The sequence below is a fragment of the Pinus tabuliformis genome, chromosome 9, assembly GCF_031772625.1.
Source record: "Pinus tabuliformis cultivar Carrire ecotype Pingquan chromosome 9, CPIR1, whole genome shotgun sequence".
In the NCBI taxonomy this organism is placed as follows: Eukaryota; Viridiplantae; Streptophyta; class Pinopsida; order Pinales; family Pinaceae; genus Pinus; species Pinus tabuliformis.
The window spans coordinates 754,598,812-754,611,253 of NC_142307.1; the positions used below are offsets into that span (position 1 = coordinate 754,598,812).

General features: G+C 36.6%; 1 pseudogene; it reads left to right on the forward strand.

Annotated features, from left to right (window-relative positions):
* The first annotated feature begins 8,824 nt into the window (after positions 1–8,824).
* Positions 8,825–9,438, forward strand: LOC149150893 (uncharacterized protein At5g48480-like; annotated as a pseudogene).
* The last annotated feature ends 3,004 nt before the right edge of the window (positions 9,439–12,442 follow it).

The window sequence follows — 12,442 nt, forward strand, 5'->3', positions numbered from 1 at the left end:
GATCTAATTGCTGATTTAGTTTGATTCAGTGGAGATATTTATCAGTAATCATTCTAGGTTTAACTTTTCATATAATTAGGTTCCATATAATGATTATAATTCATAATTAAAATTTTAATTCTTATCTAGTTCCTTATATTAACTTTCTAGAATTTCAATTAAAAATTAAATTTAAAATATCTTATTTCTATTGTACTATTTTCAATTTTTCAAATTTACCAAATCTTAATCATTTTTATTTTGGAGTTTCAAAAATTGGTGAAATATGAGTGATTTAAATCAAATTTTTACCATTAGCCCAACATTCAAATAATTTCTGGTTTCAAAAATTGGTCAAATATTATTTATTTAAATCAAATTTTGACCATTATCCAACATTAAATTATTTTCCTATAAAGGCTCTCCAACACTAGTTTATTCATATGGCTCTTTGTGGTCCCTGATAATGGATAGAGTCACCATCTGAAACATTGGACAGATCACACATATTACACAGTGTAAGTCCATAAATCTCTAACAAAATATAATATTAACTTAATCTACTTTTTAAAAACTAAAATTTATTATTAATGCTCATCACTTAGATATAATAATATATTTTTCTTATAAATTAAAATTACAATATTTTAAAAGTTTGGTATATTACATTTTTAAAAGCTAATAATATTAAGTTATGATTATTTAATTTATATTTAAAATTTTAAGTATTATTATTTGATATTTACTATGTATAAGAGAAGATTTTGTTTATCTTTATATATTTTATATAATTAAAAAATTGACATTATAATGTGATCTAAGTTTAATTAAAAAAATTGACATTATAATTAAGTTTTATTAGTTGAACTTATATATTGAAAGTGGATGACTGAAGAAATGATTGTTATTATCTAAAATGATATTTAATTATACTCAAAAGCATTTTCTCTGCTGGCTTTTTATGTGCAAAAAAATATAATTAGTGATTTTTTAAATATATAATTAGGCCGAAAGCGTTCTCTCTACTTGCTTTCTACTCTCTATGTGCCAACATTGTTCGCTCCGACGAATCAACGAGCTTAGATTTTGTTCTCCTCACATGGAGACAGGTCATGGTTAGCCTTGGCCCTATGGTTACAATGTTTATGGTGGATACTGGTCATGGTTAGCCTTGCGAGGTACCTCGGTGATAAGTTAACTCTCCTCGAATTGACATACAATTATTTCGTGGTTCAACTTTGTAGGGAAGCCAGGATCTGGCATTAATTTCAGGATGGACTAGGTGTAGAGGGAGTTGACTCTCGTTACTTTTCTGGAGGAAGGGTTGCTGCGGAAAAGTTGCTGGAGAAAGATTCCAATGAAAATATCGGGTTCATAAGCCATTTTTCCTTATTGCCGACACTTGCACTTGGTGCAAGGTTCAATTCTTTACTTTTTCAAGGGAAAAGGGTTGCCTTGTGGAGGAAGGTGTTAAGTGTGAAGCCAAATTCATGCAAGATTCTAGATCCTTCTACACCGCCATTAGTTTCTAGATCTCCATCTAAATCACATGTAGGATTCTAGATCCTTCTACACCTCCATTAGTTTCTAGATTTCCATCTAAATCACATGCAGGATTTTAGATCCTTCTTCAGCCTCTATAAATTTGTAATTTCTCTGGCCAAGGAAAGCAAGCCAAGGTCCAAGCCTATTACGTAATGCAAAGTGATTTCTGTTCTCCAGTGGTTGTTTTATCTATTCTGCTATTTCTGATTGAGTAATCTTGTTATTTCTCCATTTGTTTGCCTCTGAAATTATTCTTTGCTATTACCGTCTAAGTCTTTGAGTATAAATCTGCTGTGTGATGTATGCTCTGAACTAACAACTGGTATCGGAGCCAGGTTCGAATATCCACTGTGCAAGCTACTTAGTGCCATCGCCTTACTCTGGCAACATTCATTAAAACGTTGGCTGTTACCTCTGGAGCTGTTGAAGGATCTGTCCAGGAAATCGGAAATCGTTGCAAAGAAGAGAGTCCAGGAAAAGGATCTGTTCAAGAAATAGCTGAGGAACTAGCTGAGGAACGTTAAGACAGTTGTTGCAAGAAATAAAAAGGCCGCGGGCATATGGTGAAACGTGCCATGAAGCCTAAAATGTGGAGTGCGTAAGTGCTTTACGTGGAGTTCGTAATTTTTTTCATCAAGCTTGCACATATACAAACCAACATATGTATGTGTGAAATGTGAAAAGGTTAAAACATTATATATGTTTTTATATTTACATAATTATATGTTGGAATTTTGAAAAATATATTTTAAAAAGGAGCAGGAATTTTGAAAAGGGTATTTTAAAAGGAGGAAGGTCATTATTACTAAATTTTAAAGAGTAATAATTAAAGTTTTATTTTTAAGTGGAGTTTTTGTTTTTTGGCATCAATATATTGAAAATGGAGATAGTAGTTACAGATATGGAGAAGTTGAGTGGGGCTAATTTTGCCCTATGGAAATCACAGATGGAGGATACACTGATTTTGAAAGATCAGTATTTGCCGATTGAGGGCACAACAAAGAAACCCTCATCAATGACAAATGAAGAATGGAATAAGCTAAATAGAAAGGTGATTGCAACAATCTGCCAATATCTAGCAAAGAATGTGCATTTAAATGTGTCTGGAGAAAAGACGGCTGAAGGATTATGGAAGAAGCTCCATGATCTATATGAGAAGAACACGACATCAAACAAAGTGTTCTTGATGAAGAAGCTTTATAATCTAAAAATGAAGGAGGGTGCTTCAGTTGCTGAGCACTTGAATGCATTTAATATCATTACTAATCAACTTGCTTCTATTAAAATCATTTTATATGATGAAACTAGAGCTATTTTGCTAATGTTTTTTATGCCAGACAGTTGGAAAATTTAATTGTAGCTATGAGTACTTCAACAACTGCAGGGACCCTGAAGTTTGATGATGTCAGCAGTAGTTTAATGAATGAGGAATTGCGATGCAAGTCAATTGCGGAAAACCAGGGAGGAGAAGCTCTAGCTCTAGCTGATCGTGGTAGGAGAATGGATCGAGGCCAGCAAGGGCGATCAAGATCGAGAGGCCGATCAAAATCAAGCAGAGGAAGGATCATCTGCGTTCATTTTAGCAAACCCAAGCACATGAAGAAATAATGTCAATTTTGGAAGAAAGGACAAAAGGATAAGAGATCATCTAATACAAATCACAAGTCATCCAGCACAAATAAAGGTGAGACTACTACTGTAGCCATAGATGGTGATGTGTTGTTTACTGTTTCAATAGAGGATGCATGTGTATATACATCTAGCAGTAGCTTTGATTGGATCCTTGACTCTGGGGCATCTCACCATGTAACCCCATGCAAAGATAGTTTTGTTTCATATAATCCTGGTGATTATGGTAGAGTTCATTTGGGGAATAATCATTTTTGTAGTATTGTTGGAGTGGCAGATGTCTAGATCAAGATGAAAGATGGACAAGATATATTGTTGAAATAGGTTAGGCATGTACCAGAAATGCACATGAGTTTAATCTCTATGGGACGACTGGATGATGAAGGCTATTCCACAAGCTTTAGAAAAGGAGGCTAGAAAATTAGCAAAGGAGCATTGGTCGTGGCCAAAGGACTCAAGATAGGAACATTATACACATTGAAGACACTGATAGGAAAATCAGGTTTGGTTGCTGTCACAAAAGAAGGAAATTTAGTAGATTTGTGGCATAAGCGTTTGGGTCACATGAGCGAGAAGGGCTTCAAAATCCTTGTTGATAAAAATTTATTGTCGGGTTTGAAATCCTACAATCTTGATCTTTGTGAGCATTGTATATATGGTAGACAAGGAAGGGTTTCATTCCTTAGAGGTGGCCATGACAGAAAGAAAAATGTGATAGAATTGGTACACTCAGATGTGTTTGGGCTTGTTAACATCAAATCATTAGGAGGAGCATCATATTTTGTAACATTTATAGATGATGCATCCAGGAAGGTTTGGGCATATCCTATGAAAAGTAAAAGTGAAGTGTTTGGAATATTTCAAAAATTTCATGTTGTTGTTGAAAGACAGACTAACAAATTGCTCTCAATTGTTTAAGAATAGATAATGGTGGAGAATATTTCTCAAATTCATTTAAGGAATATTGTAACAGCTTTGGCATAAAGCATGAGAAGATTGTGCTTGGTACTCCTCAACAAAATGGTGTTGCAGAAAGGATGAATCACACCATTATGGAAAAGGTGTGAAGTATGTTGTCCAATTCCGGTTTAGAGAAGAATTTTTGGGCTGAAGCAATCAGGACCACTTGCTACCTCATAAATAGATCTCCAACTACAGCCTTGGATGGCGGTATTCTTGATGAAGAAGTTTGGACTGGTAAGAATTTGAATTATTCTCACTTGAAAATATTTGGATGTGAAGCATTTGTACATATTCCCAAAGAAAATAGAACTAAGCTAGATGATAAATCTATGAAATGCATTTTTTTGGGATATGCGGATGAAGATTTTGGTTATCGTCTATGAGATCCAGTCAAACATAAAATTATTAGAAGCAAGGATGTTATATTTAATGAGTTAGAAATGTTCAAGAGGACGGTAGGTGAGTTGGAGGTCAAGAAGGTTATTGACAGGTTTGAAGAGCAACAGGAAAACATACCACCAATATAAGAAAAAGAACAACAAATTCAGGAGCATGAAGAAAAACAAGTGGAAAATGATGAACAACAAGAAGAAGGAATTTTGCAGAAACCTTTACAGGAGATTCAACTTGATAATGCACCACCACAGTTGGTTCGCAGATCTTCTAGGCCTCATAAGCCTTCACAAAGGTATCCTCCTTCAAACTATATTTTGTTGACTGATGAAGGTGAGCCTAATTGTTTTCAAGAAGCCTGTAAAGTTGAGCACAGTGAAGAATGGAAGAAAGCAATGGAAGAAGAAATGAACTCTTTGCTAGAAAATAAAACTTGGGAGTTGGTAAACCTCCCAAAAGGTAGAAAGGCTCTACAAAACAAATGGGTTTACAGGATTAAGCATGAAGGTGACGAAAAGAAGGAGAGGTATAAAGCAAGGCTGGTGGTGAAAGGTTTTGCCCAAAAAGAAGGTATTGACTTCACTAAAATTTTCTCACCTGTTGTTAAAATGTCATCCATTAGAGTCATTCTTGGTCTAGTTGCTGCTTTAGACTTAGAATGTGAATAGTTAGATGTAAAAACTGCTTTCCTTCATGGTGAATTGGAGGAAGAAATTTATATGGAGCAGCCAGAAGGCTTCATAGAAAAAGGCAAAGAAGGCCTTGTTTGTAGGTTGAAGAAGAGTCTCTATGGGTTGAAACAGGCACCTCGAAAATGGTACAAGAAATTTGATTCATTCATGTTGGAACATGGTTTTCAAAGGTTGGAAGTTGACCATTGTGTCTATATCAAGAGGTATGATCAAGGAAAGTATATCATATTATTGCTATATGTGGATGACATGTTGATTGTTGAACATGATAAGAATAAGATCAATAGATTGAAGAAAGATTTGGGTAGCAAATTTGCAATGAAGGATTTGGGACCAGCACAATAGATATTGGGCATGCAGATTATGTGTGACAGGAAAAACAAAAGGTTGTGGCTGTCACAAGAAAATATGTCAAGAAGGTGCTTGATAGGAAAAACAAAAGGTTGTGGCTATCACAAGAAAAATATATCAAGAAGGTTCTTAACAGGTTTAATATGAAGGATGCCAAGCCAGTTGGTACACCCCTTGCAACCCACTTCAAGCTGAGTATTGAATTATGTCCTAGTGATGACAAGGAGAAAGAAGAGATGAGCAACATTCCTTATGCTTCAACTATTGGAAGTTTGATGTATGCCATGGTATGCACATGACCATGCATGGCATATTCAGTGGGAGTAGTGAGTAGGTTCCTTGCCAATCTAGGCAAACAACATTGGCAAGCAGTAAAATGGATTTTGAGGTATCTCAAGGGTACTAGTCATTATTGTTTATGTTTTGGTCATGATGAGACTGCGCTTGAAGGATTTACAAATGCAGATATGGTTGGAGATATGGACACCAGAAAGTCCACTACAGGATATTTGTATACATTTGCAGGTGCAACAATATCTTGGGTGTCAAGGCTACAAAGAATAGTAGCCCTCTCTACAATAGAAGTAGAGTACATAGGTACAATAGAAGCTTGTAAATAGATGTTGTGGATGCAACAATTCCTAGGAGAGATAGGAATAAAGTAGGACAAGTATGTGCTATACTGTGATAGTCAGAGTGCCATTCACTCGGCGAAAAACCCAGCATTTCATTCAAAAACCAAGCACATTAACTTAAGTTACCATTGGATCTGGCATGTGTTGGAGGAAGAACAGTTATCCTTGGAAAAGATCCATACATATAGGAACCCTGTTGATATGCTCACTAAGATTCTACCACAAAATAAACATGAGTTATGTAGAGGCATGGTAGGACTTTGTGTGATTTGATTCATGACTCTTATTTGGCTTCAAGTGGGAGAATGTTAAGTGTGAAGCCAAATTCATGTAGGATTCTAGATCCTTCTACATTGCCATTAGTTTCTAGATCTCCATCTAAATCACATGCAGGATTCTAGATCCTTCTACACCGCCATTAGTTTCTAGATCTCCATCTAAATCACATGCAGGATTCTAGATCCTTCTTCAGCCTCTATAAATTTGTAATTTCTCTGGCTAGGAAAGCAAGCCAAGGTCCAGGCCTATTACATAATGCAGAGTGATTTCTGTTTTCCAGTGATTGTTTTATCTATTCCGCTGTTTCTGATTGAGTAATCTTGTTGTTTCTCCATTTGTCTGTCTCTAAGATTATTCTTTGCTATTGTCGTCTAAGTCTCTGAGTATAAATCTGTTGTGTGATGTATGCTCTGAACTAATGAAGGCAAGTGGAAGCTTCTGCAAGGCAAGAGAGGCCCTCGTTGTGCTGCTCTCGTCAAAGGAAATTCTTTCATTGTTAGCGATCAATGGAAAGTTGTTCAATGAAGAACCTTTTGCAATATTTTCCAGTGTCTACTTTCTTACTACAATCGTCTTCCTTGCTTCCTTGCACTTATGTTTCAACTATCATGTTTTCCCTCATTATCAATTGCTTCAATCTTTTGCAACACCAAACACTTTTTTTTTGTGACTTAATAAAAGCTCTGTTAACTCTTTCAAGAATTATTGCTACTATGATAGACAGACATATAGCCATTTGTCTAGCTTGACAAATCTAACTACCTGCAAGTCTATGTTGGCATAAGCAACCTATTTCCATGCAAATTAACTATAAAGGTACACTAACGGATAGAGAATGCAAGTCATAAGTTTTCAAAAATAAAAAAGGCCACACCACTGATTTCTTGTCATTATTATGAGCCATGATTTGCTCCTGTATTAACTTCTCTCCTGCCGAATACAAACTGAAACTAAACATGCAACATCACTGCAAACATTCTGCTAACAAAAAGCTGAACATGCAACATCATTGCAAATATCTCTTTGAACAACTGAAACTGAACATGCAACATCATTGCAAACAAAAAGGACATGCCAACAAACTGAACTGATACATGATATAATATTCAAATAAAATCTCCTAACAAAAAATGGCCATATGCAGACAAGAAATACAATAAACCTACTGAACATGATATTCAACAAACAAATTCATATTCGAAGTCATCTTATCAAACTAACCAAACTTGAGCTTCTCCTTGGCTAGGCAAGTTCAAGTCTTCCGCCTCTTGGTTTCGTTTTCTGAGCCCTCCATCCTGAATCTTGCTCTTCAAATACCCACCATACTAACGGGTATAGTCCTTAACATGGCTCACTACATCTACAACATGTGGCCATAGTTTATCCGGTATGGTGCACCAGGGGATGCCTGCCCTCACCAGTCATAATGCCATTATATGGCAGATAAGGCTGCCAATCCAAAGCCTCCGGCAGACAAGAACGTTGCAACTACTACTAACAACACAATTGCTATTGGTATGAATATGGGACGGAAGAAAACAAGAACAGGAGAGAGAACCACCAACCCTACAATCGTTCCAATTAATGTGAGACCCATCATATGCTGCAAAACTGCATCATAAATGAACAGGGAGATGGAATCTAAGATCCGAGTTGAATTGGGTATACGATCTTGAATTTTCTGCATCACCACTCCATGACACTGATCAACTATCTCAAATGCTCAAAAACCCTGAAAAGCAAAGAATCCTGTAAATTGTTCTCTATATAGACTAGTAGTTTTAGTGCTGTAAGAGGCTAACTTAACTTATTGATTTAATTGGATCACATGAGTATATAATTGATAATTGATTTATGAGCACCACTTCATATTGGTTTTGCTTTAATAAAATTTGCTCAAGTAAGAATGATTATGAACTGGGAGTACCTGTTGCATTGCATGCAAGTGTGGGTGAGGGAGGCATTGAGTTGCAGATGTTGAGCTGGAGTGAACGACTCTCATACAACAGTGTTAGAATAATCACGTCGCCCAACACCTGTTGCCATGACGGCTAGTCAGCGGAAAGCAGCCAAGTCGGGAGGAGCAGTTGAAGAAATAATGGCAGATTGCTGTAGAATCTACGGCTGTCTGCATGTATAAATTTCTATATTTGTTAATGCATTGATCAAACTCACTTTGGTGAGGGTGAGTCTTCCCAGTTCTATCAACTGGTATCGGAGCAGGTTCGAGTAAGCTTGGTGGTGTTGAGCAATGTGAAGAGGCAGTGAGTCGCTGCTGTGTTCCAGTCTGACCTACTATGTTTCCTCTTTCTTTCTGAGTAGGAGGAGTGTTCTGTATTTGTGAGTGCGAGTGAGAAAATGGCTCAGGAGAATGTGGTGACCGTGGCAGAGAACAACAAGGGAAATGGTGTTGTTGCTAAGCTGCAGACGTTCTCTATTTTGAAACCCCATTTGATTGTGGAGGCTTCGCATGTTGTGGATGCCATAAGTTTCTATAAGCGTGTGTTTGGGGCTGAAGAAATTGTGAAGTCTCATCATTCCAAGCGTAAGGCTGACCAAGAGCCCCCTCTCATCCTTCATGCCCATTTGAAGTTCGGTGCTGTTGAGGTTATGCTCTGTGATGAGACGAGGAGGCCAGTGCAGAGGTGAAATTGCCGGTTGCTCTTAAGAGCACCTAAGTGATTCTCCATTTGGAGACGGACGACGTTGATGCGACATTTAAACTAGAGGTCCTAGTTGTTCCTAAAGAGGTTACCGAGCGTCCGTGGGGTCAACGATACAGAAAGGTGAAGGATCCCTATGGTTTTGTATGGAGTCTCGCTACTACCATTAAAGAATCTGTCGTAGCTGAGGACGTCGATGGATTATCCACCTCATCGTTGACTGGGCGAGGTATCGTTCAAGTAGTAGTGAAGGATTTCGGTGGATTAGGTGGAAAGGCCTGCGCTTGCAACTGTGCGGAGGGTGTCTAGAGCGACCTCGTTGAGAATGTGTTGAAGATCGGTCAGATCTATGAAAGGATGTTGTTGCTCAAGTTCTTGGTGTCACGGAGTAATGCACGAACACGCATTTTCCGGGAATTTTGCTGCTTGAAGATCTGACTGTCAATAATCCGTAGTCGAAGATTTTGAGAAGCCTGAGAGTCATGTTGTCATCTGCTGTGGAATAAAGCGGCTGCCTGCAGAGTTCCGGTGAAGGAGAGGAGAGGCAGGGCCTCTTGTAGTCGAGAGCCATAGCCTGAAGTGTGTAAAGCCATGGATTGTACCCCTGCTGTGCCGAGCACAATCGCAGCATGAGGTAGCTGCAACGGTTGATCGTTGTGTATGGTATCACCGAGAGCTCGGGAGATTGAACCTGCTTGGAATTTTATTTTAGTATCTATGAAGGTCACAGAGCAATCGCTGCGGACAATAGTTTGCTGGTGGTGCTCTGTGTTCGAAATGAGCCTGGAAGCCGAGAAATGCCGAGGAAGAGGGTCGAGGAATGCCAATGTGAGATCTGGTACTCAAAGTCCTGCAACCAGAAATTAATGAGGTTGTTTGGTGAGCAGGAACGTGGACATGTGTTGATTTGTACGTTGTGGTGTAGAATCTAGCGAAGGAATGCCGTAAGGCCGTTGAGTAGCGTGGCTAGAAGCCATTGTTAAGATCTGGTGTGGCAGATCTGCGTGAAGCAGCATGGAAGCCGAGGAGCACTGAAGAAGAGCACTATTGAGACGCTGCTTTGTGTGGTCAGACTTATTGCGAGAGCCTGTGGAGTTGTGTGAGGTCCAGTGTTTTCCAAAAGAGGCCATAAGGGTGAGCCTGGGAGGGTATGAGCTTAGAGCCAAAGCTATAACCTCGATGGTGTGCAGAGCTGTGGGCTCTTCGTGTGAAGAGCAATAGTGGTGAAGGGCAAGTGGAGTCTGCCTTATTGTTGACTTTGTTGGAGAGCGTTGTTTCCAGTGGAGTGTCCGCATAAGAGGGTTGTGTTGCTCGTGACGCCCATGTGGCATAGAAAGTATCTAGTGGAGTGTTGGCAGATGACAGATAAGAGTGCCTGTAATCGAGATGGAGACCGTGATGACTGTGTGGCGTAGATCTAGTCGAGTGTTGACAGATAAGAGTGTCTACATACAACCTAGTTAAATGTTAGATGTTAGTGTCTACATCAAATGGGAAGGAAGTTAGATGTTTGAATTTGTTTACCTTTGAGTGTAATTGCTAGTTTATATAATTTTAAATTAAATTTTAATTTGTTATTAAACATGAAAGGGCTATGCAAATAGTAAATATTTTAAATTTTGTGACGAAAGCCAAGGAAACAAAGTTCAAGTCAGGTCTTAATATTCTTAGTTTTGGTGTCATAAAAAAAGATACTACAAAATTAGATTGCCACCTTTAGAAATACTGAATATCCGGTTTTAGATTCAGAACAAAGTTAAATCAATAATGCCCACTATAAATAAATGATAAAAAGTTTTAATAGACTAAAAAATAATTAAATTAATAAAAAAAAATATTATAATATTTTTTTCCTATAATTTTTTTTGTTTATTAATAATTTATAAAAATATAAAAAAGTTTATTTTCAATTAATTTAAAACTAATTCTTTTAATTATTCTTATATAAAACTTAATATTTAAATAAAAGACCAGGTTTAATATTAAAAAACTTTGAAAAAAAAATTAACTAATAATTTTAAATTAAAATTTAAAGGAGATATAGAAAACTCACCTTAATGATGATAATATAATCCAAAAGACTTTCCATATCTCTACTCTCTAGAAAAAATAGAAGATGATGATGCACAAGAACTTAGTCTTCAGAAAACAATTAATCAGTCATCCTCCTAAAAACAAGCGAATATGCACCACATAACTAACTATCTAAGCGTTGCCCAACTCTATTAATAGCAAAATTAAACACATAATAATTGGTATTATTTTTTATTGTTTTAAACATATAATAATCCGTATTATTTTTAATAAAACAATCAAACAACTAGCACTCGAAAAAGTATTCATGGCTGCTAAAGAAAAATACAGAAAATAACTATCCATGACTTCACAACCTATAAACAACCATTTGCAAAGAAAATAGCTGCTGAGGCAAAATATAGAAAATAACCATTCATAATATCAAACAAACATCTGCAAAGAAAATATACATTTATTTGTATTATTTAAATAAACCTTCAGCTTTAGAAATTTGTTTTTCTTCTCCATTCCTATATATCTCTAATAAATATATAAAATTGGTGAAAATAGAGACGTGAACTCAACTTCACTGTCATGCACCAAAAATATTAGACAGCCAACTTTGCCTAACAGAGCTGCACTGCATTGTTAGATAATCTTAGACAGTCAAATTTGCCGAACAGAGCTGCACTGCATGGTTAGATTTATTAAAAAAAAATAAATCCAAGTTAACTTTTCTCTCTTTTTTTGGGTAATTTCTGAAGTCTCGGCACATCTTGAAGATTAATTCAATTGGTCTTACATATGCACCTCGTTCCTATCAAATTTTAAATTTTTTTGATCAGCTTCATTAAATTGTACAGACCAACAATTCATTGAATAAACCACAAATCCCACACCACATTCTAGCATTCAGTAATTGTTCACATGCACACGTCCTCTCTCGTCTTCCCACTCACTCTCTCACACACGGAGCATCTAGCTGACAGGGCAAAGACAAAAGTGAGGGAATATGGTTTCTGAAGAGGACAGAGAGATTAATTCATTGAGTGGAAAATATACTTGTTTTTTTTTTCTTTAAAATTTACTGTAATAAATTGTAATTAGGAGTAGTAATAATTAGATTAGAGTCATTGTTTTCAAACAGTTCAGTTACTGTTGTAAAAAGCATGAAAAGAAAATGTACTAGACAACCAGACAAAGTTCCGTATGGGAAATAACTGATGTAACTAATTGAACAAACTGAACAAACTAACAGCAGTTAGAATGGTTTGTAAACAGTGCTATTAAATAGTCG